At 45.1% G+C, this 26,863-nt stretch overlaps 1 protein-coding gene across 1 annotated transcript in view; it reads right to left on the bottom strand.

Annotated features, from left to right (window-relative positions):
• Positions 1 to 26,276, bottom strand: part of GCGR (glucagon receptor) — a 109,127-nt gene extending 82,851 nt beyond the window's left edge. Inside the window, exon 1 of the mRNA XM_030205156.1 lies at positions 25,703 to 26,276. The gene's annotated coding sequence lies outside the window, so the exon portion shown is untranslated. The remainder of the gene's footprint in view (positions 1 to 25,702) is intronic.
• Positions 26,277 to 26,863: the final 587 nt, after the last annotated feature.

Below are 26,863 nucleotides of genomic sequence, written 5' to 3'. Positions count from 1 at the left end.
CAGCAGGTAAAAATGCACCCGGGGGGGGGAGGGTCCTTTCGCCGGGGGGGGGGGGGGGGCGCATCGGCGATCTGCCCCGGGTGTCAGCCACCCTAGGAACGCCACTGCTTCCCCTCTCTTCAATCCATGTGCATTTGCTCCCTCTTTCTTCCAATTGTGGGCATCATGTCCCCCTCTCCCTTCCCTTCCTTCCATGTACAGCATGTCCCCTCCCCTCTCCCTTCCCTTCCCTCCATGTGCAGCATGTCCCCTCCCCTCTCCCTTCCCTCCATGTACAGCATGTCCCCTCCCCTCTCCCTTCCCTTCCCTCCATGTGCAGCATGTCCCCTCCCCTCTCCCTTCCCTCCATGTACAGCATGTCCCCTCCCCTCTCCCTTCCCTTCTCTCCATGTGCAGCATATCCCCTCCCCTCTCCCTTCCCTCCATGTACAGCATGTCCCCTCCCCTCTCCCTTCACTTCCCTCCATGTGCAGCATGTCCCCTCCCCTCTCCCTTCCCTCCATGTACAGCATGTCCCCTCCCCTCTCCCTTCCCTTCCCTCCATGTGCAGCATGTCCCCTCCCCTCTCCCTTCCCTCCATGTACAGCATGTCCCCTCCCCTCTCCCTTCCCTTCCCTCCATGTGCAGCATGTCCCCTCCCCTCTCCCTTCCCTTCCATCCATGTGCAGCATGTCCCCTCCCCTCTCCCTTCCCTTCCATCCATGTGCAGCATGTCCCCTCCCCTCTCCCTTCCCTTCCATCCATGTGCAGCATATCCCACTCTCCCTTCTCTTCCACAGAGAAATTTGGTTCCCTTCTCAGAGACATAGCTGGGCATTTTGAGGAACGTTTCTCCACGTGAGGAGGTATATATGCATGTTTTGCATGTGGAGGGAATGATCTGCCATTGTTCAGGACATTTTTTTGACCCAGGGACCAGTATAGCACGTTTTGCATAGTGTATTTTCGATCTGCGGAAACATCGATCTCCAAAAGTCTAGGAAGTTTTCGGTACATTCTCTTTTAAAACTTTTATTTGGTGTATTTTTGAATTTTGGAAAATGTTTAATTTTTTTCTTCCATTATGGACTTTGTTTTTTAAATGTTTTCCGATAAACGTATATTTTTCCATTTGGACATCATATCGAAAATTCCCCTCCACATGTTCTATTTTTCAAAAATGCTATGAACCAATTAAAGACCCTGCCTGTAATTCCCATCTCACTTAATCTACTCAACAACAGAGAGTGATCTACAGCATCAAAAGCTGCAGAAATATCAACTGCAGAAGAATTACCTTCTTTCCCACGGCCAAATATTTCCTTATTTCCATTACCAACTTGATTAACAGGGTCTCCATACTATGCACTAGCCGAAAACAATGCTGAGGAGTGTAAATATGTTACTACTACTATTACTTAACATTTCTAGAGCGCTACTAGGGTTACGCAGCGCTGTACAAATTAACAAAGAAGGACGGTCCCTGCTCAAAGGAGCTTACAATCTAAAGGACGAAATGTCAAGTTGGGGCAGTCTAAATTTCCTGAGGTGTAGTGGTTAGGTGCCGAAGGCGACATTGAAGAGGTGGGCTTTGAGCAATGATTTGAAGATGGGCAGGGGGGGGGACTGGCGTATGGGCTCAGGGAGTTTGTTCCAAGCATGGGGTGAGGCGAGGCAGAAAGGGCAGAGCCTGGAGTTGGCAGTGGTGGAGACGGGTACTGAAAGGAGGGATTTGTCTTTAGAGTGGAGGTTACAGGTAGGAACGTAAGGGGAGATGAGGGTAGAGAGGTAAGGAGGGGTCGCAGATCAAGTGCATTTGTAGGTTAGTAGGAGAAGCTTGAACTGTATGCGGTACCTGATTGGAAGCCAGTGAAGTGACTTGAGGAGAGGGGTGATATGAGTATATTGGTCGAGGCGGAAGATAAGACGTGCAGCAGAGTTCTGAACGGACTGGATAATGATGAAGAAAAAGCAAATTTGCTAAATAGATACTTTTGTTCTGTTTTCACAGAAGAAAATCCTGGAGAAGGACCACGATGGACTGCAAAAAGTATAAATGAGATTGAAGTGGATAGAACACCGTTCACGGAAGAGAGTGTGTATGAACAGCTTGTAAAGCTAAAGGTGGATAGGGACCGGATGGGATCCACCCCAGGATATTGAGGGAGCTCAGAGAGGTTCTGGCGGGTCCTCTTAAAGATTTGTTTAACATATCCTTGCAGACGGGCGAGGTTCAGAAGGATTGGAGAACGGCGGAGGTGGTCCTTCTTCACAAGAGTGGTGATAGGGAAGAAGCTGGAAACTACAGGCCGGTAAGCCTCACTTCGGTTATTGGAAAAGTAATGGAAGCGATGCTGAAGGAAAGGATAGTGAATTTCCTGGAAGCCAATAAGTTGCAAGATCCGAGACAACATGGTTTTACCAAAGGGAAATCGTGCCAAACGAATCTCATTGAGTTCTTTGATTGGGTGACAGGAGAATTGAATCAGGGACGAGCTATGGACGTAATCCACTTAGATTTCAGCAAAGCTTTTGACTCGGTTCCCCACAGGAGGCTCTTAAATAAACTGGAAGGGCTGAAGATAGGACCCGAAGTGGTGAACTGGATTAGGAACTGGTTGACGGACAGACGACAGAGGGTGGTGGTAAATGGAATTCGCTTGGAGGAGGGAAAGGTGAGTAGTGGTGTGCCTCAGGGATTGGTGCTGGGACCGATTCTGTTCAATATATTTGTGAGTGACATTGCCGAAGGGTTAGAAGGTAAAGTTTGCCTATTTGCGGATGATACTAAGATCTGCAACAGAGTGGACACCCGGGAGGGAGTGGAAAACATGAAAAAGGATCTGAGGAAGCTAGAAGAATGGTCTAAGGTTTGGCAATTAAAATTCAATGCGAAGAAATGCAAAGTGATGCACTTAGGGAATAGAAACCCTCGGGAGATGTATGTGTTAGGCGGGGAGAATCTGATAGGTACGGACGGGGAGAGGGATCTTGGGGTGATAGTATCTGAGGATCTGAAGGCGACGAAACAGTGTGACAAGGCGGTGGCCGTAGCTAGAAGGTTGTTAGGCTGTATAGAGAGAGGTGTGACCAGCAGAAGAAAGGAGGTGTTGATGCCCCTGTATAAGTCGTTGGTGAGGCCCCACCTAGAGTATTGTGTTCAGTTTTGGAGGCCGTACCTTGCGAAGGATGTAAAAAGAATTGAAGCGGTGCAAAGAAAAGCTACGAGAATGGTAAGGGATTTGCATTACAAGACGTATGAGGAGAGACTTGATGACCTGAACATGTATACTCTGGAAGAAAGGAGAAACAGGGGTGATATGATACAGACATTCAAATATTTGAAAAATATTAATCCACAAACGAACCTTTTCCGGAGGTGCGAAGGCGGTAGAACGAGAGGACATGAAATGAGATTGAAGGGGGGCAGACTCAAGAAAAATGTCAGGAAGTATTTTTTCACGGAGAGAGTAGTGGATGCTTGGAATGCCCTCCCGCGGGAGGTGGTGGAAAAGAAAATGGTAACAGAATTCAAACACGCGTGGGATAAACATAAAGGAATCCTATTCAGAAGGAATGGATCCTAAGGAGCTTAGCCGAGATTGGGTGGCAGAGCCAGCCGGTGGTGGGAGGCGAGGATAGTGCTGGGCAGACTTACACGGTCTGTGCCAGAGCCAGTGGTGGGAGGCGGGGCTGGTGGTTGGGAGGCGGGGATAGTGCTGGACAGACTTATACGGTCTGAAGAGGACAGGTACAAATCAAAGTAGGGTATACACAAAAAGTAGCACATATGAGTTTGTCTTGTTGGGCAGACTGGATGGACCATGCAGGTCTTTTTCTGCCGTCATTTACTATGTTACTATGTTACTATGACTGAAGGGGGGATAGATGGCTAAGTGGGAGGCCAGTGAGGAGTAGGTTGCAGTAGTCAAGGCGAGAGGTAATGAGAGAGTGGATGAGAGTTCGGGTGGTGTGCTCAGAGAGTAAAGGGCGAATTTTGCTAATGTTATAGAGGAAGAAGCGACAGGTCTTGGCTATCTGCTGGATATGCACAGAGAAGGAGAGGGAGGAGTCGAAGATGACACCGAGGTTGCGGGCAGATGAGACGGGGACGATGAGGGTGTTATCAACTGAGATAGAGAGTGGAGGGAGAGGAGAAGTGGGTTTGGGTGGGAAGACAAGAAGTTCGGTCTTGGCCATGTTCAGTTTCAGGTGGCGGTTGGACATCCAGGCAGCAATGTCGATGTTGATCTAGCGAGGTATATTGACAATAAATTCCAAAAGTTAGTATTCATGAGATAGTCAGATCTGTCCCCAATGTTCTTTGGTATCGCGATAAGCACAATTCTAGTGATGTCCTTAGGATAAGATCCCTCCAACAAGATTATTTTAACAAAACTAGTAAGCCATTGTAAGATATCTGAAGGTACTTCTTTTAGATAAAAAGATCAACATATCCAAGGAGCAACCTTTAATTAATAGCTTGTTAAAAGACATGCGGAATGTGAAATATTGCAGGAAGACCTTAGGAAATTGGAAGACTGGGCATCCAAATGGCAGATGAAATTTAAGGTGAACAAATGCAAAGTTATGCACATTGAGAAGAATAACCCAAAACATAGTTACCTGATGCTAGGGTCCACCTTGGGGGTCAGCATCCAAGAAAAAGATCTAGGTGTCGTTGTAGACAGTACACTGAAATCTTCTGTCCAGTGTGCGGCAACAGCCAAAACATAAAACACGATGCCAGGAATTATTTATTTTATTTATAGCATTTATATCCCACAATTTCCCACCCACGGGCAGGCTCAATGTGGCTTACAACAGTCTGTAAAAACATACATTAATTCAGCAAACAAACAATCAATTTCACAGAAGTTTCCTTATTAGAAAAGGAATGGTAAGTAAGACTGAGAATGCCTCTGTATCGCTCCATGATGCAATCTCACCTTGAGTACTGCGTTCAGTTCTGGTCGTCATATCTCAAAATAATATATAGCGGAATTAGAAAAGGTTCAAAGAAGAGAGACTAAAATGATAAAGGGGATGGAACTCCTCTCGTATGAGGAAAGGCTAAAGAGGTTAGGGCTCTTCAGCTTGGAAAAGAGACGGACGAGGGCAGACATGATTGAGGTCTACAAAATCCTGAGTGGTTTAGTAGAAGTTAATCGATTTTTTACTCATTCCAAAAGTACAAAGACTAGGGGACACTCAAAGAAGTTACATGGAAATGCTTTTAAAAGAAATAGGAGGAAATATTTTTTCACTCAACGAATAGTTAAGGTGAACGTGGTAACAGCGGTTTGCATATCTGGGTTTAACAAAGGTTTGGACAAGTTCCTGAAGGAAAAGCCCATAGTCTACTATTGAGACAGACATGGAGGAAGCAACTGCTTGCCCCGGGATTGGTAGCATGGAATGTTGCTAGTAATTGGGTTTCTGCGAGGTACTTGTGAACAGGATTGGCCACTGTTGGAAGCAGGATAATGGGCTAGGTGGACCATTGGTCTGACCCAGTATGGCTATTCTTATGTTCTTCAATACTAAATCTGATGAGACTGGGGCAAAGTTAGCTCAAAGTCTATCAGTTGGTATTTCCTCTAACTGATCATTCTCTCTCAAAGCTTGTGTACCAATTCAGTCCGTATATTGAACTAAATGAATTTCTAATGTTATTAAGTTTAGATTGAAAAGAATTGAGCCAACTTTTCAGCAGAAGGCTAAATAGACTCAGGGATCATCAGTACCCTGTCCGAATAAGTCAAGGTGTGGTAAATCTTGAATAACGTAAGCGTTGCCATGCTGCGACAGACTGAAGGTCCATCAAGCCCAGTATCCTGTTTCTAACAGAAGTCAATCTAGGTCACAAGTACCTGCCAGGATCCCAAAAGAGTAAAACAGATTTTAATCCCAGAAATAAGCAGTGAATTTTCCCAAGTCCATCTTAATAATTTATTTATTTATTACATTTGTACCCCGCGCTTTCCCGCTCATCGCAGGCTCAATGCGGCTTACATAGTAACAAGAGAATACAATCTATAGTAAACGAATCAACAAAGGGGGTATGTGATAGGACAAATGAACAAGGAGTAAATGGGATAGAAGAGGTATGAGAAAAAGGATAGGGATAGGTAAGGCGGTGGAGCGATTAAGGAGAAGATGGGAAGAGCATGGAGGGTAAGAAGGTTGGTAGGAGATATTTCTGAGTCATTGTAGATAGTGGTTATTTGAACTGGTAGACTTATAATGACTTATGAACTTTTCTTTTAGGAAATTATCCAAACCTTTTTGATACCCCGCTATGCTAACTGCTTTTACCACATTCTCTGGCAATGAATTCTAGAGTTTAATTACACATTAAGTGAAGAAATATTTTCTCCAATTTGTTTTACATATACTATTTTGTAGCTTCATTGCGTGCCCCCTGGTCCTAGTATTTTTGGAAAGAGTAAACAAGCAATTCACATCCACCCATTCCTTTCCACTCATTACTTTCATATCTCCCCTCAGCCGTCTTTTCTCCAAGCTGAAGAGTCCTAGCTGCTTTCACTTTTCCTCTTAGGGAAGTCGTCCCATCCCCTTTATCATTTTCATCACTCTTCTCTGTATCTTTTCTAATTCCACTATATCTTTTTTGAGAAGCAGTGACCAAAACTACACACAGTATTTGAAGTGCGGTCGCACCGTGGAGTGATACAAAGGCATTATAACATCCTCATTTTTGTTTTCCATTCCTTTCCTAATAATAAGTAACATTCTATTTGCTTTCGTAGCCGCAACAGCACACTGAGCAGAAGGTTTCAACATATCATCAACGGCAAAACCTAGATCCCTTGGTCGGTGACTCCTAAAGTGGAACCTTGCATTACATAGCTATAATTCTGGTCCCTCTTTCCAACATGCGTCACTTTGCACTTGCTCACATTAAACGTCATCTGCCATTTGGATGCACAGTCTTGTAAGGTCATCTTGCAATTTTTCACAATCCTCTTGTGATTTAACATCTTCGAATAACTTTGTGTCATCAACAAATTGAATTACTTCACTAGTTATTCCCATCTCTAGATCATTTATAAGTATGTTAAAAAGCAACGGTCCCATAATAAAGTATTTTTGCTTCCTTAATGGCCAACTTATATTGTCTCATCTTTTCTCTCCAATTAGAATAGGAAATGTCATCCTTATATTTCCTCTAATGTTTTTCTAATGATCTACAGGACTTTTTCAGCATTACCCAAGTGTCTGAGTACCAAGGATTATCCATTTTTTTTGCTTTGTTTTCACATTACGACTTATTGTTGAATCTTTTTGTTGCATAAATAATCAAAATATATCCTTTTTGTCTGCATTATTTTATCCAGTGAGATTATCCTTTTCTCTTATCAAGCCTTGTTATGAGTATAAACTGTGCAACATCCCTAGGAGGTTCACAAACATTTTCTCAGTCCCATAGGTACAAGGAAGGAAGGCCTTGATCCAAGTGTATAGATTCAGTAGCAGGGGAGTGTGATGGGGGGAGCTGGAGGGCAGGCCAGAATTCTGAAGTAACAGTCATTGGAATGCTTTTCATCTTGCACTACATATATTTTGATAGTCATTTCTTGCTCATATCTGACCTGAAGAAGGTGACTCTGCCTTTGAAAGCTTCTCAAAAAATATATTGTTAGTCCAACAATGAAGGTATCTTCCGTGGCTTGTTGGTCTAGGGGTATGATTCTCACTTAGGCTGTGAGAGGTTCTGAGTTCAAATCCCAGATGAGCCCCTCTTGGGTATTTGGGTTTCTGCCAGGTACATAAGTATTGCCATACTGGGACAGACCAAAGGTCCACCAAGCCCAGCATCCTGTGGCCAACCTGGCTTGGCCACTGTTTGGAAACGGGATAGACTATTGGTCTGACCCAGTATGGCTGTTCTTATTTTCCTCTCTTTGGTTTTGTTTTAGGGAAAGGGATAGAATTTGATCTACTGCCTTTCTGTGGTTACAGTCTAAGTGGTTTACATAATATATACAGATATTTATTTTGTACCTGGGGCAAGGGAGGGTTAAATGACTTGCCCAGAGTCACAAGGAGCTGCAGTGGGAACTGAACCTGGTTCTCAGTCCACTACATTAATGAGTAGGCTACCCCCACTTTAAAGTGGACTAACACAGCAATTATACTACTTTCTCCGAGGGGTTGGCAGTCAGTGCTGTATATTCCACTGGCCACTGCAAAACCTGGGGAAACCGAGTCCATCTCCATCCTACCGTGAAAATGATGGTTGTGGGTTGGCATCACACTTTCTCAGACCTGAAGAACTGTCAGTAACTGGCCTGGTTCCAGCTGGCACAGTGAGGTGGAAGGTATGAAAAAGATCAGTGGCAGAGAATGAGGAAGGAGGGGGCAAAGGATTGGGGGTCAGGAACGGGAAGCTGTGGAAAGGATTTAGAGGTCAGGAATGGGAAGCTGAGGAAAGGGAAGCAATTGGAGGTCAGGAATGGGAAGCTGTGGAAAGGATTTAGAAGTCAGGAATGGGAAGCTGAGGAAATGATTTAGAGGTCAGGAATGGGAAGCTGAGGAAAGGGAAGCAATTGGAGGTCAGGAATGGGAAGCTGTGGAAAGGATTTAGAAGTCAGGAATGGGAAGCTGAGGAAATGATTTAGAAGTCAGGAATGGGAAGCTGTAGAAAGGGAAGCGACTGGAGGTCAGGAACGGGAAGCTGTGGAAAGGATTTAGAAGTCAGGAATGGGAAGCTGAGGAAAAGGAAGCAATTGGAGGTCAGGAACGGGAAGCTGTGGAAAGGATTTAGAGGTCAGGAATGGGAAGCTGAGGAAAGGGAAGCAATTGGAGGTCAGGAATGGGAAGCTGTGGAAAGGATTTAGAAGTCAGGAATGGGAAGCTGAGGAAATGATTTAGAAGTCAGGAATGGGAAGCTGTAGAAAGGGAAGCGACTGGAGGTCAGGAACGGGAAGCTGTGGAAAGGATTTAGAAGTCAGGAATGGGAAGCTGAGGAAAAGGAAGCAATTGGAGGTCAGGAACGGGAAGCTGTGGAAAGGATTTAGAAGTCAGGAATGGGAAGCTATGGAAAGGGAAGCGATTGGCAGTCAGGATCGGGAAGCTGTGGAAAGGATTTAGAAGTCAGGAATGGGAAGCTGTGGAAAGTGAAGCGATTGGAGGTCAGGAACGGGAAGCAGTGGAAAGGATTTAGAAGTCAGGATTGGGAAGCTGTGGAAAGGGTTTGAAGGTCAGGAGAGTTAGAAAAGGGACTGGGTGGGAAGATCAGAGGAAGGACAGATACATCTATTTTTTATTAGGCTATAATAATCATGTTTACTTCAGGAATTACTGCCCTATGCACTCAATGTATAACAGCAAAATAAACACACATTACATAACAGACAGCAATAAACTTAGCGCATCAAAAATAAACAAGTGTTACGACTGTTATGAACTCCATCAAATTAAAATGTCCGAGCAAGACACAATAGAAAAACCAAATCAGATCAAAATATGACAGACAGAATAGAATAAAAATAGGTTCGTCAAGTAAAAAGATCCACATCTTTAATTGCTTAATGTGGAATAATCTGTTAGGACATTTCCTAGAGGAGGGAAAAAGCAGGAAAAGGATGTAGGTACAGATTATTCCTGGGACCATTAAAATGCTTCACGGGCTTATCCCAAGGTACAGACAGAAGAGTTAAAGGCAGACGTTTCTCAGTACACTTTGGGCTCTGATCATTTACAGCGTTAAAACAAATACTGTATACAAGTGGAAAGCAGAGGAATTTTTCTTTTAAATACTGGCATATTGAGCTTCCTATTAGGACAGCCTTAAAGTATGTGAGCAGTTCAATTTTCTATTACTTTCTATAAATCTTTATATTCTGCTGTTCATTAAAACATCACAGCGATTTACAGAAGAACAGAAAGGGTTGCTCCACTGGGTCAGACAGAAGGTCCATCTAGTCCAGTATCCTGCTTCCAACACTGGCCAATCCAGGTCACAAGTACCTGGCAGGATCCCAAAGAAGAGCGAGATTTCATGCTGCCTAATCTCCGAGATAAGCAGCGGCTTTTCCCAGGTCTACCTTAACAGTTTATGGACTTTTCCTCCAGAAATTTGTTCAAACCTCTTTTTTTTTAAACCGAGCTACGTTAACTGCTTTTACCACGCCTTCCGGCAATGAGTTCCAGAGCTACCATTGATTAAGCCCAGTAAAATGCCCAGGGCCATCCAATGGTAGGGACCATCTGAAATTGCCACCTCCCTTACTTGCCTCTCCTCCCCCCCCACAATCCCGTGCCCGGGTCTGGGTCCAGGATCTCTCCACCTTGACCTCTGTCATGGCAGACACAGCATTGAAGGCTGCTCTCTATCCAACGGGGCCTTTCTTCTGCCATGTCCCACCGCTCTGATGCAATTTCCTGTGGGAGGCACATGGTAGACAAAAGGGCCCATCAGACAAGAATAGTTTTCGGTGATACCTCTGCCACAACATGCCACAGCATTTAGAAGAGCAGCAGAGCGGGGGCACAGGGAGACCTGGGGGTGGGGGAACTGAGGTAAGAGAGACCTGGAGCATAGGTGAGGTGGAAAAAAGGGGGCAGATGCTGGACTGGGGGGGGGGGGAGAGCAGAGGGAAGAGACAGAGACACACACACACAGACTGGACTGGGGGAGAGATGCTGGCTCAACAGAGGGAAGGAGGGAGATGCCAGACTACAAAAGATGGATTGGGGGTCAAAGGGAGTGTAGGAGGAAGGGAAGAGAAATGAGGGAATCTAGTCATGAGGAGGAAGAGGGGCACAAAACAGATCCTGGCTCTGGAGGGATCATAGGGACAGGGACACAGAGGGGAGACACTTGATAGGACGGATAAAGACACATAAGAAAGATGGTGGTGGACATAGAGAAGAAAGGTCAAAAGAACAGGAGATTCTGGACAGAGTTAAGAAAAAGGAAAAGCAGACAAGAGACACTAAGACCAAAGCAACACTCACACAACAAAGGTAGGAAAAAAACATTTTTTTTCTGAATAAGAAAAGTCTAGCGGCTCCACTGCAAACCTCAAGCCCAAACGCCACAGAAACGTAGTAGCTGTTAAGACCTGCTGTGAACCTGGTCGAAGAAGCCTCTGTCCCAAGATCTGTTGGATCTCATGGTAATAGAGCTAAAACGTAGAATGCAAAATTCAGAGTAATTTCATGATATGTTTTTGACAGAGGTAGAATAAAAAAAATTATTGTCCTGGGAACGTAGAAGACGCACTAAAGTGTGAGGAATCGACACATTCAAAAGTGAATGCCAGCAGACTGGTCTTAATTGCCTTAAAAGCAAGGATAAGTAGCTTCAATTTTACTCTACAGGCAACCAACAACCAATGGCTTTCCTTTAGAAGAGAAGAGACATAGTCAAAAGGTTGAATTATACAATAACAGCTGGATGTTTCTTCAGCGCAGATAGATGGATACTATTATAAAGAATATTACAATAGTCCAATCGACTAACAATCAACCAATGTTTATTATGTTTATTAGATTCCTGATATAACGCTTTTCTGTGGTAGAACCACAGTGGTTTACATGTATCATATGCAGGTACTTTGTCTCTAGTGGACTCACAATCAAAGGAGTCCTTTTACTAAACTGCGGGAAAAAGGGCCCTTTGCTTATGACCGGGGGGGGGGGGGGGGGGGGGCGCGTTTTTCCCACGCACCAGGGCCCTTTTTGACGCAGTGGGTAAAAACATCCCAGGCACACATGGCCATATGGTAAGAGAACTCTTACCGCATGGCCGTGCGACAGGGAGCCTTTACCACCACCCATTGAGGTGGTGAAAAGGGCTCCTGTTCTAACCCCATGGTAACTGGGCAGAGCACAGAAATGCCAGATTACCACCAGGTTATCACCACGCAAGCCATTTCTGGGGGTTTTCTTTTTCCCTTGGAAATGGCAAGCACTCAGGGCAGGACTACCGCTGGTAGCCGCATTGGGCCGGCAGTAGTCCCGAAAGAGCGAGCAGTAAGCATTGGGCTTACTTCTGCTATGTAAAAGCGTCCCTAAGTTTTTTGTACCTAGGGCAATGGAGGAATAACTCACCTAACAGAGACCTAAGTTACCCTACTGTACCAAAAAAAAAAAAAAAAAACCAAGAACCCCCCCCCAGGCTCCTCTAACTAAGTAAATTTGTACATCAAAGGCCAAGGTGAGGATCAAAGACTAAGATCTGAAGAGTCAGGGCATAACCATCAACATGAGGTTCTAAGGTAGTAACCCATATAGCAACACATTTTTCAAGACTGAGCTTAAGGTGGTTTAAGTTCTAGTCATTGAGCAATACGTGATGACAAAGCCATAATTCAGCAGTTGTACATCAAGAACATTAGTATCAACAACACAGGGTAGTTATGTATCGTCTGCAAACAAATAAGGAGTAATTCCTAGAGAATGAACAACACTGGTGCAAATACAGAGCCCTGAGGAACCCCAGTAGTTAATTTCTGTCGAAAAGAGTTGGTATACCCTCTAAATGCTCAGGCAGTCAAACAGTGGCAACCATACTGAGATCAGACGGTCTGGAAAAAAAGCTAGTGGTTGATTTACTAAGTCAAACCTGTGGATAGGTCAAGTGAAATAATAATGGCATAGTTTACGGAATTCAGAAATTGACGTACTTCACTAACCAGAAACATCAGGCAAGTTTCTGTACTGTGATGTTCTCAAAATCGGAACTCTCAGAAATGGAGAACATTTCTCTTAGTAAGGACAGACTTAAACTGGAGAAGAGCAACCCTATCCTGTATCTTAGTAACAAACAGAATATTGCAGCAGTGTGAGGACCAAGATTTGATTTTGAACAATAGCATCTTTCCAGCTAGAGACTAGCACTAATGATGTCAAGGACAGAAGGAAAGAGCCCTTCCACCAGGGTTTTGATAAGATAAGCTGGAATAGGACCCAGAATTCATGTTGCTTCAGACATGTCATTAATAAGTTTGGAAAGGTAAAAAAGTGAAGCGTTGTTAAAAGCAGAACTATTTGGGCTAGGACCACAAAAAGACTGAGAAAGGTGTCCAACCTTATGTACAAAAAGTTAAGCTCTGGCATCAAGATCTGGAGTCTGCGAGGAGACAACAACAAGAGAGGCCAAGTTAGATATAAGACTAAAGAGTTTCTTCGATGAACTAGTGCTCATTCTAATAAGGTTAGAAAAATATTTCTTTTTAGCCTATTTAATACTATTACGATAACTACGCAGCTGTCCTCTACATAACCAAAGGACATCGCCAGGTCCTCTCAGCCTTTTAAGCAGGCAAAGGTCATGATGAAACCAAGACTGATGATAACACTCAAAGCATTCGCAAGAGAGAGGAATTCCACAAAGAGGCTTTGAAAATGAGCACATTTATCTTCTAATGTTAAAGAAGTAGATGGTTTTAGCAAAGCTGAACAAGTAGCAGCAACCAAGCCAACATCCCAAGACTCTAAGTTTCTTGTTACTACTACGCTTTCATCAGGAGAAGCAGGCAAAATACAAAAAAAAGTAAGAGGTGAATGGAAAGAGTCCAGGAAAGAGGGGCTGAAGTAGAAGCCGACAGGACGTCCAACAGGAAGCCTTCAACAAGGAGCCTGCAAAGTTTGCCCACCAGAACAATGTGCAAAACATCTGTAAAATGAAGAAATTCAGTTTTCCCTACAAGTACGAGGTGGGTCTTCAATGAATATTAAGGCTTCCCAGAACAATTAGTTTAGAGACACATGAGGAGACATCCAATAAAGTTATGCTAATTGATCCCAACCCACTTAATTTATAGTGAGGACAATAAACCAGCAAAAAGTGTTCTAAGAAATCCAAATAAGCCAAAAGTGCCTCAAAGTACGGCAACTGAAGATGTAATCTCAACTTTTGGTAGGGATTTATGAAATAAGAGAGCAACGCCACTTCCCTGTTGATTGAAATTATATTTGGCCAGATAGGAAAGATCTGGGGGTGAGGACTGAACAAGGTAAGATTCCTCTCCTGACTTTAACCAAGTTTCATTATGTCAAAAATGGAGCAATGATGCTCTAGAATAAATTCCTGGAGTAAAGAAATGTTCCTGACATTAAGGAGCCCAATCTCACGTAGTAGATGGAGAACTATGAATCTTTCAGATAAAGGAAAAAACAAATTTCAGTTACAGCACCGAAATTAGCTCAAAATCCTTTTCCTACCTGGTTTCAGAATCAGCTGAGAGATTATTTTAATTTTCAGTCATGTTTTCGGTTTAGGCAACTGAAAAATTATAGTTTATTTAGAAAGATGTTGGATACCTTGCTGTTTAGAAGATATCATCTGAATTAATTGTCGCTATGGTTTGTTGAAATTCTGAAATGCTTTGTTGTGTTATTGAAGAATTCCTCAAGAAAATACATATATCATCTTGATTGTAACCCGCACTGAACTGGTTGGTAGTTGCGGGATATAAGACTATAATAATAATGTGTCCAGCACATCCCCATCCCTTTCTGAACCATCCCCAGGGATCTAGCATCTCCCATTCCCTTTCCTACTCCCTCCCAAGTGTCCAGAATCTCTTCTTCTCTAGCACCCCTGTCAAGGGTCCAGCATCTCCCCTTCCCTTTTCTACTCCCCCCTAATATGTTCAGCATCTCCCCACCCCTAGCCTTCCCCAAGGGACCAGCATCTTCCCTTACTTTCCCTAGTCCCTCTCCTAGCCCTCCCCTCTCTAAGGATCCAGAATTTCCCCTTGCTTTTCCTCCTCTTCCTTTTCTTAGCCCCCTCCTCAAGTTTCTAGCATCTCCCCTTTCCCTCCATTGGCCCTCCTTCTAAGTGGCCAGCATCTTTCCTTCTGTAGGGAATTTAGAGCAAATTTTTGGCAACATTGTGGAAGCAAAGAGTATATTCTCAACAGGATACATTCAAAATGTGAAGTACAGTAGGATGTCTAGGGTGCCACCTCTGGCTCTGTGCTGCTCTCCCCCCCCCCCCCCAACTCACACACACAAAATAAATTTCAACTACACAGAATCTTTCCTTCTGCAGAAGTTGTCCATGTAGTAGGGTGGGTATGAAAAGGCAATGCAATTTCTGCTCACCATTCCTCTGTAAATCCTCTAGCACCTATAATGTCACAGTCACAGCCCTCCTCACTGTGTCCAGCATCTCCCCTCTCATCCCTTCCCCAACTTCTTTCTTCCCTTTCATCTGAGTCTGCAACCACATCTGCCGCCTCCCCCTATCTCTGCCTGGGAGTATTGCATCTCTAAAAAGTACCGTGCGTGGTATAGGCCCCTGCTTAGGGCCTGCCATTGTCCTTTCCCTTCTCATGCAAACTTCCTGTCAAGAAGGGTGGGATGTGGCAAGCTTTGAGAATGGGCGAGCGCTGAAAGGCCCCACACCACATGGGTTGCTTTAAAGTGCCACTGCCCTATCACACCAGAGCCGCACTGCTGACATTCCTGCACTCCAGGCAGGTGCCTAGTGTGCTTAGTGGTAGAGCCAGCCCTGAGTTATTTGCAAAAGGAAACTGGGCAGATATGACTAGATTTAAAGTTGATTATTCTGCATTCCAAACCAGAGCTCAAGACAGGTTACAAATATAGGTGCAGTGGGTGGGATTCCTTGCTCACCCTAAAAGAAGCTTCTATGTCTGTACGCACGGACAGGTATCATTTTATTAATAAGAGTACTGACAGTATTAGTGCAGTCTAGCACCGTTCTGCATCTTAGTAAAGCTGGCCATAAGATTTACCTGGAGTATTGTGTTCAGTTTTGGAGGCCGTATCTTGTTAAGGATGTAAAAAGAATTGAAGCGGTGCAAAGAAAAGCTACGAGGATGGTATGGGATTTGCGTTACAAGACGTATGAGGAGAGACTTGCTGAACTAAACATGTATACTCTGGAGGAAAGGAGAAACAGGGGTGATATGATACAGACGTTCAAATATTTGAAAGGTATTAATCCGCAAACGAACCTTTTCCGGAGATGGGAAGATGGTAGAACGAGAGGACATGAAATGAGATTGAAGGAGGGCAGACTCAAGAAAAATGTCAGGAAGTATTTTTTCACAGAGAGAGTTAGTGGATGCTTGGAATGCCCTCCCGCGGGAGGTGGTGGAAATGAAAACGGTAACGGAATTCAAACATGCGTGGGATAAGCATAAAGGAATCCTGTGCCGAAGGAATGGATCCTCAGGAGCTTAGTCAAGATCAGGAGGCGGGGCTGATGGTTGGGAGGTGGGGATAGTGCTGGGCAGACTTATACGGTCTGTGCCAGAGCCGGTGGTGGGAAGCGGGACTGGTGGTTGGGAGGCGGGGATAGTGCTGGACAGACTTGTACGGTCTGTGCCAGAGCCGGTGGTTGGGAGGCAGGGCTGGTGGTTGGGAGGCGAGGATAGAGCTGGGCAGACTTATACGGTCTGTGCCAGAGCCGGTGGTGGGAGGCGGGGCTGGTGGTTGGGAGGCGGGGATAGTGCAGGGCAGACTTATACGGTCTGTGCCCTGAAGAGCACAGGTACAAATCAAAGTAGGGTATACACAAAAAGTAGCAAATATGAGTTATCTTGTTGGGCAGACTGGATGGACCGTGCAGGTCTTTTTCTGCCGTCATCTACTATGTTACTATACCCACGACAAGGAGGGATTCCATAGTAACCTAGTAAATGTCAGCAGGGACCCATCCAGTCTGCCCAGTAAGGGGCTTCAGATTAGAAGTGCTGTTCTGTGCTGTTTACCCCTCCTTTGTCTTGGGGTGGCTTCTCCGTTTCTCAATTCCTTACTGTCTGATCAGTCATGATATCCGGTGCTTGGGTTTCATAGAATTTAAGGAGAGGGGCAATAAAGTGGCAGATGAGTTTTAGTTAAGATAAGAGCAGCCGGATGCACATGGAGAAAAGCGATCCATTAGTGGGGCCAGAACTGTTCCAGAAAGACCTTGGACAAGTCTCGAAAACAGAGGTCTCCAGCTTGTATGTTGTAGGGGAAGAAAGGGTGGGTCAAAGCTACTGGTGCTGGTGGAAAATTCTAATTTCTTCAATTACGGACTGCGCTAACCATTCCCACCAGCAGGAGGAGAAAGTGAGCAGGAACTTCCCTACTACTGCCCCCTCCTGTGCCAGTTTCTCCCTAAAACAGGACCTGCATAGTGTGGGCAGTTCAGGAGACTATGGAAACCCTTAGTAGAGAAAGAGGCAGCAGCAAGAACAAGGTACTGAGTTCCCGATGACTCTTTCCAAGGGGGCAAAGCAGTGTGTGCTGGAGCCAGCTCGTACCGGCTCAACAGCCGTTTGTTAAGTTTTTAAGAATTTGGGGAGCTGGATGTTAAAGTAGCCTCTCCCCCAACTGAGTCCTCTCCTGAACTCCCTTTTCCTTTGCTGGCAGGGATGCCGAGTCCTGCCACCACTTCCTGCTGCCTTCCAGCTCTGAGCATCATGCCAGGGCTTCTCGCACATGCTCCGAGCCAGAAACAAGCACTGGTGAGTGGCGACAGTCCATTTATTTGACTGGCGGGGCTCAGCATCCCTGTCAGCAAAGATATGCCTAGCACGTCCGCACGGGGGGGGGGGGGGGGAGAGAGGAATGTGTTGTACCTCTAGACCACCCCTGAGCCCCCCCCTCCAAATTGCAGCCCGTTGTTAAAAAGTTACCAGCACACCACTGGGGCAAAGGAAGGTGATGGTGTCAGGAAGTGGGATATTGGCCCCAGGCCAGCTCAAGCGACTGTGGTGCCCTGAGCCAGCTTCTGCTTTTTCATCCCATCTTTTGCCCAATCTTGCGTTATGAGCCGTACAGATGGGTAAATTGTCAGCCAGCATGGTCACCACATTAAGTTAAATGCTGGCAGTGGTGTTTAACTTAATCTGTAGATTCAGCCCTGCTATCTATACAGATAACGGTCCCTGATTATTTCACGTGTCCGGAAAAAGGGACCCGTTAACGTAGTTTCAAAATACTTTGCAATTGTTTAAACATTTAGTCTGACCTTTCAAAGTACATTAGTATAATGGTTTTTTTCTTGATTAATTCATAATTTGTGTTCAAAGTGTCCTTCTTCAAACTTGGCACAGAGCTGTCGGCTCAACGACCTCTGGGGTTTCATTAATTAAGAGCTCAACTGTTTTGCGAGCTCAATGCGCTGGAGCTTCATCCTGTTGACAAATAAAGTACTCAGAAAGGCCTCAAATTTCAGACAGAAGTTTCTGCTGCAGTAGAGTTTTGGGTTGTTTGGAAAACTTACGGACACCGTATATATGGATACTATAGGGACTGCGTTGACAATATCTGTTTAGTTTTGATCTGTTATTCAACAGGGCCTCAACTAAATGAGTAACGTATCCAGATATCAGCTGACTATCACAGCTATTCGGACACATTTTTGGCCTGTCCTCACTCCCCCCAACCCAGCCCACAAATATACAGATACCATCCGATATCCAAAACTACGAATGGCTCCCGGCTGGTTAAATAGTGTTTAAGTGCCTAACTGTGGATATTCAGCGAGAGAGAACTGGTTACCTCCTGGTCAGAGGCCAGGTGCTAACCGACTACATCACATAACATAGTCAGTTAGGTGAACATAATAAGTGCCAAACTGAGTGCCGGTGAGGTAACCTTTCTAGATGAAATAAATGTCTGCTTCTTGGAGCAACTGGTCCAGGAACCATTGGAGCACTCCCAATATTGAGAAAATTCCTTGTATGTGTCCAGGGAGCGGTTATTTTCATTGGGTTTAGCACCCCCAATAATTTTGAAAAGTTGGCTCCTATGCCAGGAACCAATGAGAGGGGGAGCCATTTTAGATCTAGTCCTTAGTGGAATGGGGGGCCTAGCACGAGAGGTAACGGTGCTGAATCCGCTTAAAAAGCAGGGCCATCTTTGACCGCTAAAACGTTAACCAATTAGCGATGAATATTCGAACAGCTGATTAACTTTTTAGCAGCCACAATAAACTCGGATATTCGATGCCAGTAGCCGGAAACAGCTCAGCGTTGAATACCCAGGTTTAACGTCGGCAACGGACAGCAAACACACTGTCTGCCACTGGCTGAATATCGAGCCCATAGTATCTGTCCGTTTGGTGACTGAAACAGTCTGACATTATCCATATATATATATATATATTTGAAAATACATTGATAAAATATAATCAGTCATTCGCATGGAACATTCCTAGACCAATCAATGAAACTCCCCCAACAACAGGTGCAGAGCAGAAAGAACTTAACACGCAGAAGGAATGGATCCACAGAAGCTTACCTGAAATTGGGTGGCGGGGGGGAAGAGGGGTTGGTGGTTGAGAGGCTAGGATGGGGGAGGGCAGACTTATACGGGGTCTGTGCCAGAGCCGATGATGGGAGGCGGGACTGGTGGTTGGGAGGCGGGAAATACTGCTGGGCAGACTTATACGGTCTGTGCCCTGAAAAAGACAGGTACAAATCAAGGTAAGGTATACACATATGAGTTTATCGTGGGCAGACTAGATGGACCGTGCAGGTCTTTTTCTGCCGTCATCTACTATGTTACTATGTAGAAAAGATTCTGCTCAAATTCTGGTGTCTCATCAGTGACAGCAACAAACTCTCTCCACTGCCAGAAGGAACATAGAAATATGTCTGGTTTAGTTTAACTGTTTGTGATTTATTTAATTGTGTATATTCATTGTTTCTTTTTTATTTAACTTCTTTTTTTTTAATTTCTGAGAATGATTACAAGATCATTTCTTATTTTTAAACATTATCAAACAACATAATAATAATAATAATAATAATACCAACATTCCAGTGCATTTCAAGGAGAAAACATCAGAAGAAATAGCCCACATAAATCTCAGTGTAATTATCTGTCTCTTACAGGCACAAATTAAAACTTTAACCACTATTCCTTTATATCGCAAAACATAGAAAACTTCATTTCACCCCAGAATGCGTAAGTGAAGACTTTCCCAAAAAGAAATTTCTCTAAGTGTGAAGGATCTAAAAATAAAACCAGATAAGTTACCAAACATATCGTACCAGCACCAAGTTGCATCAACTTTACCTATGAGGAGTCAGCACTGGAAACATTCTAGAAAACCAACTTACCTCCGCTTGAGAAATGAGACCATTACAAATTTCTACACAGAATCCCTGACCTCAGTTACCCGCAGAAAACACAAACAACATCTAGTAAAGAATATGAAACTGCAAATTATAAATAACTACATCAAAAAAAGAAATGGTAGCCCCAAGAAACCGAACTTTGTAAGCCACGGAACAGTAAAGAAAGAGAAACGGAAGTGCATTTCTTCCTGAGCTGAACAAAGCATAAGAAATGCACATTTCCAAAGACGACATATTTCATTTTCTAGCAACGGAAAATAAACTGGTGAATTGCTCAGCTGTGGCAACGTGGTTTTTTTTTAAACCCCTGCAGCAGTGTTTAAAAGATACACAGACTGTGCTCAGTGCCTCTATGGGGCTAATATTATAAGTGGGGACGCTTCCTTCCCATCTGAATGCCCCTTGCGTTTATCTGCTCCGCCACTCGCGTGTGCCAAACAGAAACACTTTTAGTAAACAGCCGCCACTCACACATGTGTGGAAGGAGAATGAATTGCAAAAAGGCTGGTATTCTGAAAAAGTCTGTGCTCAGGTGGTGTGTAAACACGAGGAACTAGCCATTTCATGTACAGCGGTGACAATCTGCCGCTAGAAGTACAGCTAAGTTACAAGTTCCGTTACCCTGGAACAGGGGCGTAGCCAGGCACTCAATTTTAGGTGGGCCTGGGCCCAAGATGGGTGGGCAGAAGAACCCTGCCCCATCCTACAGGTGATTTAGTCTCTCCTTCTCTCACCTGCATGCCATATGGTCTCTCAAACATCCCCCCTCTCCCGCATACCTTTTAAATAGCAGATTTTCACCGGCAGTGAGCAACAACTAATACACACTGTTCACGTTGGCCCCACAGCCTTCCCACTGATGCAACTTCCTGTTTCCACATAGGCGGGAATACATCAGAGGGAAGGCTGTGGGGCCGGTGCGAGTAGTATGTATCAGTCGCTGCTTGCCGCAGGCGAAGATCTGCTATTTGCAAGGTATGTAGGAGGGACAGATGTTGGGAGTTTTCAGCTGGTGAGGCTTGGTAATCCCTACCAGCCACATCATTGGTGTGCTGCTACTGGGTGGGCCTGAGCCCAAAGTGGTTGGGCCTGGGCCCATCCAGGCCCACCCTTGGCTACGCCACTGCCCTGGAATTTGTTTTCTGCTGGGAAATTTAGAGCAAATTTCACCAGCGATATGGAAGCAATGAGCAGATTATCCATAGAATATATTCAAAATTTGGGCACATTAGGACATGAGGATGCCCCCCCCCCCCAAACTTCACCTACACAGAAGATAGATGAACAAATGTTTACAGAAATTAGGAAAGCTGGCAAATTCGGCAACATTATAATAGTGGGTGATTTCAATTATCCTGAATATTGATTGGATAAATATTACATCAGGTAGCGCTAGGGAGGTAAAATTTCTAGATATAATAAATGACTGCTTCTTGGAGCAACTGGTCCAGGAACCAATGAGAAGAGGGAGATGTTTTAGACCTAGTCATTAGAGGAATGCGGGGCATAGTACGAGAGGTAACAGTGTTGGATCCGCTGGGAAACTGTGATCATAACATGATCAAATTTATGATCAGCGTGGAATGCCCTCCCGCGGGAGGTGGTGGAGATGAAAACGGTAATGGAATTCAAACATGTGTGGGATAAACACAAAGGAATCCTGTTTAGAAGGAATAGAGCCACAGAAGCTGAGTGGAGATTGGGTGGCAACGCCAGTAACTGGGAAGCAAAACCAGTGCTGGGCAGACTTCTACGGTCTATGCCCTGATCGTGACTGAATAGACAGAGATGGGCTAGAGTGTAAATTTTAAAGGGCTTCGACGTTAGCTTCAGAACAGTACTGGGCAGACTTCTATGGTCTGTGCCCTGAGAAAGGCAAGGACAAATCAAACTCTGATATAGATATAAAGTATCGCATACCATGTAAAATGAGTTTATCTTGTTGGGAAGACTGGATGGACCGTACAGGTCTTTACCTGCTGTCATTTAGTATGTTACTATGTAAATTTGAGCTATCTGGAGTGAAGTCACTAAGGAAATCTACTGTAGCAACTTTGAATTTTCGAAAGGGCGACTATAACAAAATGAGGAAAATGGTAGAAAAGAAGCTGAAAGGATCGGCCACAAAGGTTAGGACTTTAAATCAGGGTGTGGATGTTGTTTAAAAATGCCACTGTGGAAGCCCAGATCAGATGTATTCCACATATAAACAATGGTGAAAAAAAAGAGCAAATGACAGCAAGCATGGTTAAAAGTGAAGTGAAGTGAAAGAGGCTATTAGAGCACTATTAAGCCAGATGCAAAGCATTGATAAAGAAGGCTAAAAGAGACAAAAACTCAGGAAGCCTGTGGGATCATTAGATCAGGAAGGAGCAAAAGAAGCACTCAGGGAGGACAAGGCTCATAGCGGAGAGATTGAATTAATTCTTTGCTTTGGTCTTTATGGAGGAAGATGCAAGAGATCTACCTATACCAGAAATGGTTTTCAGGGGTGATAAGGAGGTCCTGAAAGAAATCTTATGAATCTAGAAGACGTACTGAGCCAAACCGACAAGTTGGAGAGTGAGAAATCACCTGGACTGGATGGTATACACCCCAAAGTATTGAAAGAACTCAAACATGTAATTGCTGATCTGGTGCTAGTGACCTGTAACCTGTTGTTAAAATTGTCTGTAGTACCTGAAGACTGGAGGGTGGTCAGTGTGAGGCCGATTTTTAAAAAGGGTTTCAGGGGTGATCCAGGAAATTACAGGCTGGGAAGCCTGACTTCAGTGATGGGCATAAAAGTGGAAACCCAGAATAAAATTACAGAACACATAGACAAACATGGTTTAATGGGACAGAGCCAGCATGGGATCAGCCAAGGGAAGTGTTGCCTCACCACTTTGCTTCATGTCAATAAAGGTGAGCCGGTTCATGTAGTGTATCTAGATTTTCAGAAAGCTTTGACAAAGTACCTCATGAGAGACTCCTGAGAAAAATTAAGGAGTCACTGGATAGGAGGAAATGTCCTTCTTTGGATTAAGAATTGGTTATTGGACAGAAAACAGAAGATAGGATTAAATAGTCATTTTTCTCAATGGAGGAGGGTAATAATGGACTGTGCCATAGCCGCTGAGATGGGGGGGCAGGGGGGACAAAATTCCCCGGGCCAGGGCTTCCAAGGGGGGCCTGGCACCGCAGTCCCACCCGCCCTCCGTCGTCAACCGTCTGCCCCCTGCATTGAAATCGCAGTCTCACCTCCGTGAAAGCAGCGCTGCAAGCAGCAGAACGCCTCCCTTTGACCCTCCTTCCTTCCCTGTGTCCCGCCCTCATCTGACATAACTTCCGCGAGGGCGGGACACAAGGAGGGAAGGAGGGCCAAAGGGAGGCGTTCTGCTGCTTGCAGCGCTGCTTTCACAGAGGTGAGACTGCGATTTCAATGCAGGGGGCCCAGCCTGGTGGCGGACGGAGGGGGGGAGCGGTGGTGGCAACCTTGGGGGGGGGGGTGGAATGCGGAGTGGCAGTGGCAACCTCGGGGGGGGGGGGGAGCAGTGGCTGTGGCGATCTCGGGGAGGGGGGAGTGGTGGTGACCTCGGGGGGGGGGGGGGAGCGGCGGCGGTGACCTCGGGAGGCGGGGCAGCAAGAGGGCAGTCTCTCGGCGGCCCTGGACTGCGCCAGGGATCTGTACTGAGACTGGTGCTTTCCTAACATACTTACAAAAGATCTGGAAATTGGAATGATGAGTGAAGTGATTAAATTTGCAGATGACACAAAATTAATCAAAGTTGTCAAAACGCATACAGATTGTGAAAAATTGCAGGAAAGGGATGATATACTGCCTTTCTGTAGTTTTTGCAACTACATTCAAAGTGGTTTACATAGTATGTAATTTCTACCTGTGGCAATGGAGGGTTAAGTGACTTGCCCAGAGTCAGAAGGAGCTGCAGTGGGAATTGAATCCAGTTCCCCAGGATCAAGGTCCACTGCACTAACCACTAGGCTACTCCTCCACCTAGACCTTAGGAAATTGGAAGACTGGGCACTCAAATGGCAGATGAAATTTAATGTAGACAAATGGAAGTGATGCACATTGGGAAGAATAATCTGATCATAGTTACCTGATCCTACCTAGGGTCCAACTTAGGAGTCAGCACTCAAGAAAAAGACTTAGTTGCCATTGTAGACAATATACTGAAATCATCTGTCCAGTGTGCAGCGGCAGCCAAAAAAAAAGCAAACAGGATGCTAGGAATTATTAGGAGACGGATGCAAAATAAGAACAAAAATATTATAATGGCTCTGTATCGCTCCATGGTGCAACTTCACCTAGTGGAATTAGAAAAGGTTCAAAAGAGAGACCAAAATGATAGAGGGGATGGAATACCTCTCATATGAGGAAAGGCAAAAGAGGTTAGGGCTCTTCAGCTTGGAAAAGAGACGGATGAGGGGGGATATGATTGAGGTCTACAAAATCCTGAGTGGTGTAGAACGAATAGAAGTAAATCGATTTTTTACTTGTTTCAAAAGTACAAAGACCAGGGGACACTCAATGAAATTGCATGAAAATTCTTTTAAAGCAAATGGGAGGAAATATTTTTTTCACTCAAAGAATAGTTAAGCTCTGGGACTTGTTGCCAGAGGATGTGGTGATGGCGGTTAGCATATCTGGGTTTTTAAAAAGTTTGGTCAAGTTCCTGGAGGAAAAATCCAATGAGATGGACATGGGGAAGCCACTGCTTGCCCTGGGATTGGCAGCATGAAATGTTGCTACTATTTGGGTTTCTGCCAAGTACTTGTGACCTGGATTGGCCACTGCTAGAAGCAGGATACTGGACTACCGGTAGATGGGCCATTGATCTGGCCCAGTATGGATTTTGTGCATTAGGTAGGTGAGAAAGAGGTTCATAACCCCTCATTAAGCCCCCAACAACTCACTATGTATTTATGAATCAAGCTTTATTAACTGTCTTTATGAAGAGATTCACCCAAGGCAAACCCCACAGGTGGTGCTATGGCAGTGCCAGCAAGTCACTGTCCTTCCCTTTACCCTGGCCCCCACTTGATTCAAAACAGCAAAATCCGACATTGACAATATGGGGGAAGAGGGAGAGACCTGGAAGGAATTTCAAGAACTTTCTCTCTCTCTCCACACACACAAACCATAGCACTCCCATGCACTATAACACATGACCCTGTCATAAACCCCCCAACAATCCACAACCCCCTACATACCCCCCTCCCCAAACACACACAATCAAACCCTGACACCTCAGTGGCTCCCCGGTCCCCACACACTCATAGATCAAGTCACCCACATATACCCCCCTCACACAAAAATCACGACACTACCATATGCTCCCCCCTTACACACACACACACAAAACCATGAAACCCCCATGACCCCCTCACACACACCAAGACACCGACACCTCCCAAGCAGAAACCCCAACTCCCCATCCCTGCACCCCTACACTACAGAAACTGCACATTACCCTATTCACCCGAACCCCAGTACTGCCAACCCCCCCCCCCCAGCTCCCAGCACGGTAAAGGCAGCTCCTTTCTCCGAGAGGGACGTTGCTGCCCCTTAGCCTGGATTCGCCCTACACAACAGGCAGTGCAGAGAGCAAAGGGCAACAGGCTGGATCCGAGGGTACCTGGCACAGGACGAGTCCCAGCGGCACTCCGGCTCCCCCCGGGGCACATCTTCCGGTTCCAATGGCGACCACGAGAAGTTTCGGGGCAGCTCCAAACTAACCTCCGACCAGCGCAGGAGAAAGTGCAAACGGTACAGAAACCAGAGCAAATCTCACCCGAGCGCTCCAGATCCAGCACTCGCGGCTGCCCCCTGCCTGCAGCGGCAGCAATTACCGGCAGCAGCCCTAGAGACCGCTACAGGGAGCAGAGACCACTAGATAGGTGGAGAAAAGATCAGGTACAGGGAAAAGAGACATCTAGGGGGGAGCGAAAATCAGATTAAGGGAGCAGAGACCACTAGATACGTGGAGAAAAGATCAGATAGAGTGAAAAGAGACATCCAGGAACAGCGGAAATTAGATTAAGGGAGCAGAGACACCTTGATACATGGAGAAAAGATCAGGTAGAGGGAAAAATGACATCGTGAAGAAAACATTAGATACAGGGAAAAGAGACATCCAGGGGGAGCAAAAATCAGATCCAGGGAGCAGAGACCACTAGATACGTGGAGAAAAGATCAGATAGAGTGAAAAGAGACATACAGGAACAGCGGAAATCAGATTAAGGGAGCAGATACACCTTGATACATGGAGAAAAGATCAGGTAGAGTGAAAAGAGACATCCAGGAACAGCGGAAATTAGATTAAGGGAGCAGAGACACCTTGATACATGGAGAAAAGATCAGGTAGAGGGAAAAATGACATCCAGGGGGAACAAAAATCAGATTCAGGGATCAGAGACCACTAGATACGTGGAGAAAAGATCAGATACAGGGAAAAGAGACACCCAGGGGGAGCAAAAATCAGATCCAGGGAGCAGAAACCACTAGATATGTGGAGAAAAGATCAGATAGAGTGAAAAGAGACATCCAGGAACAGCGGAAATCAGATTAAGGGAGCAGAGACACCTTGATACATGGAGAAAAGATCAGGTAGAGTGAAAAGAGACATCCAGGAACAGCGGAAATTAGATTAAGGGAGCAGAGACCACTAGATACGTGGAGAAAAGATCAGATACAGGGAAAAGAGACACCCAGGGGGAACAAAAATCAGATTCGGGGATCAGAGACCACTAGATACGTGGAGAAAAGATCAGATACAGGGAAAAGAGACACCCAGGGG

This window comes from Microcaecilia unicolor, chromosome 6, assembly GCF_901765095.1.
Source record: "Microcaecilia unicolor chromosome 6, aMicUni1.1, whole genome shotgun sequence".
Taxonomy (NCBI): Eukaryota; Metazoa; Chordata; class Amphibia; order Gymnophiona; family Siphonopidae; genus Microcaecilia; species Microcaecilia unicolor.
This window is presented reverse-complemented; position numbering and strand designations above follow the sequence as displayed.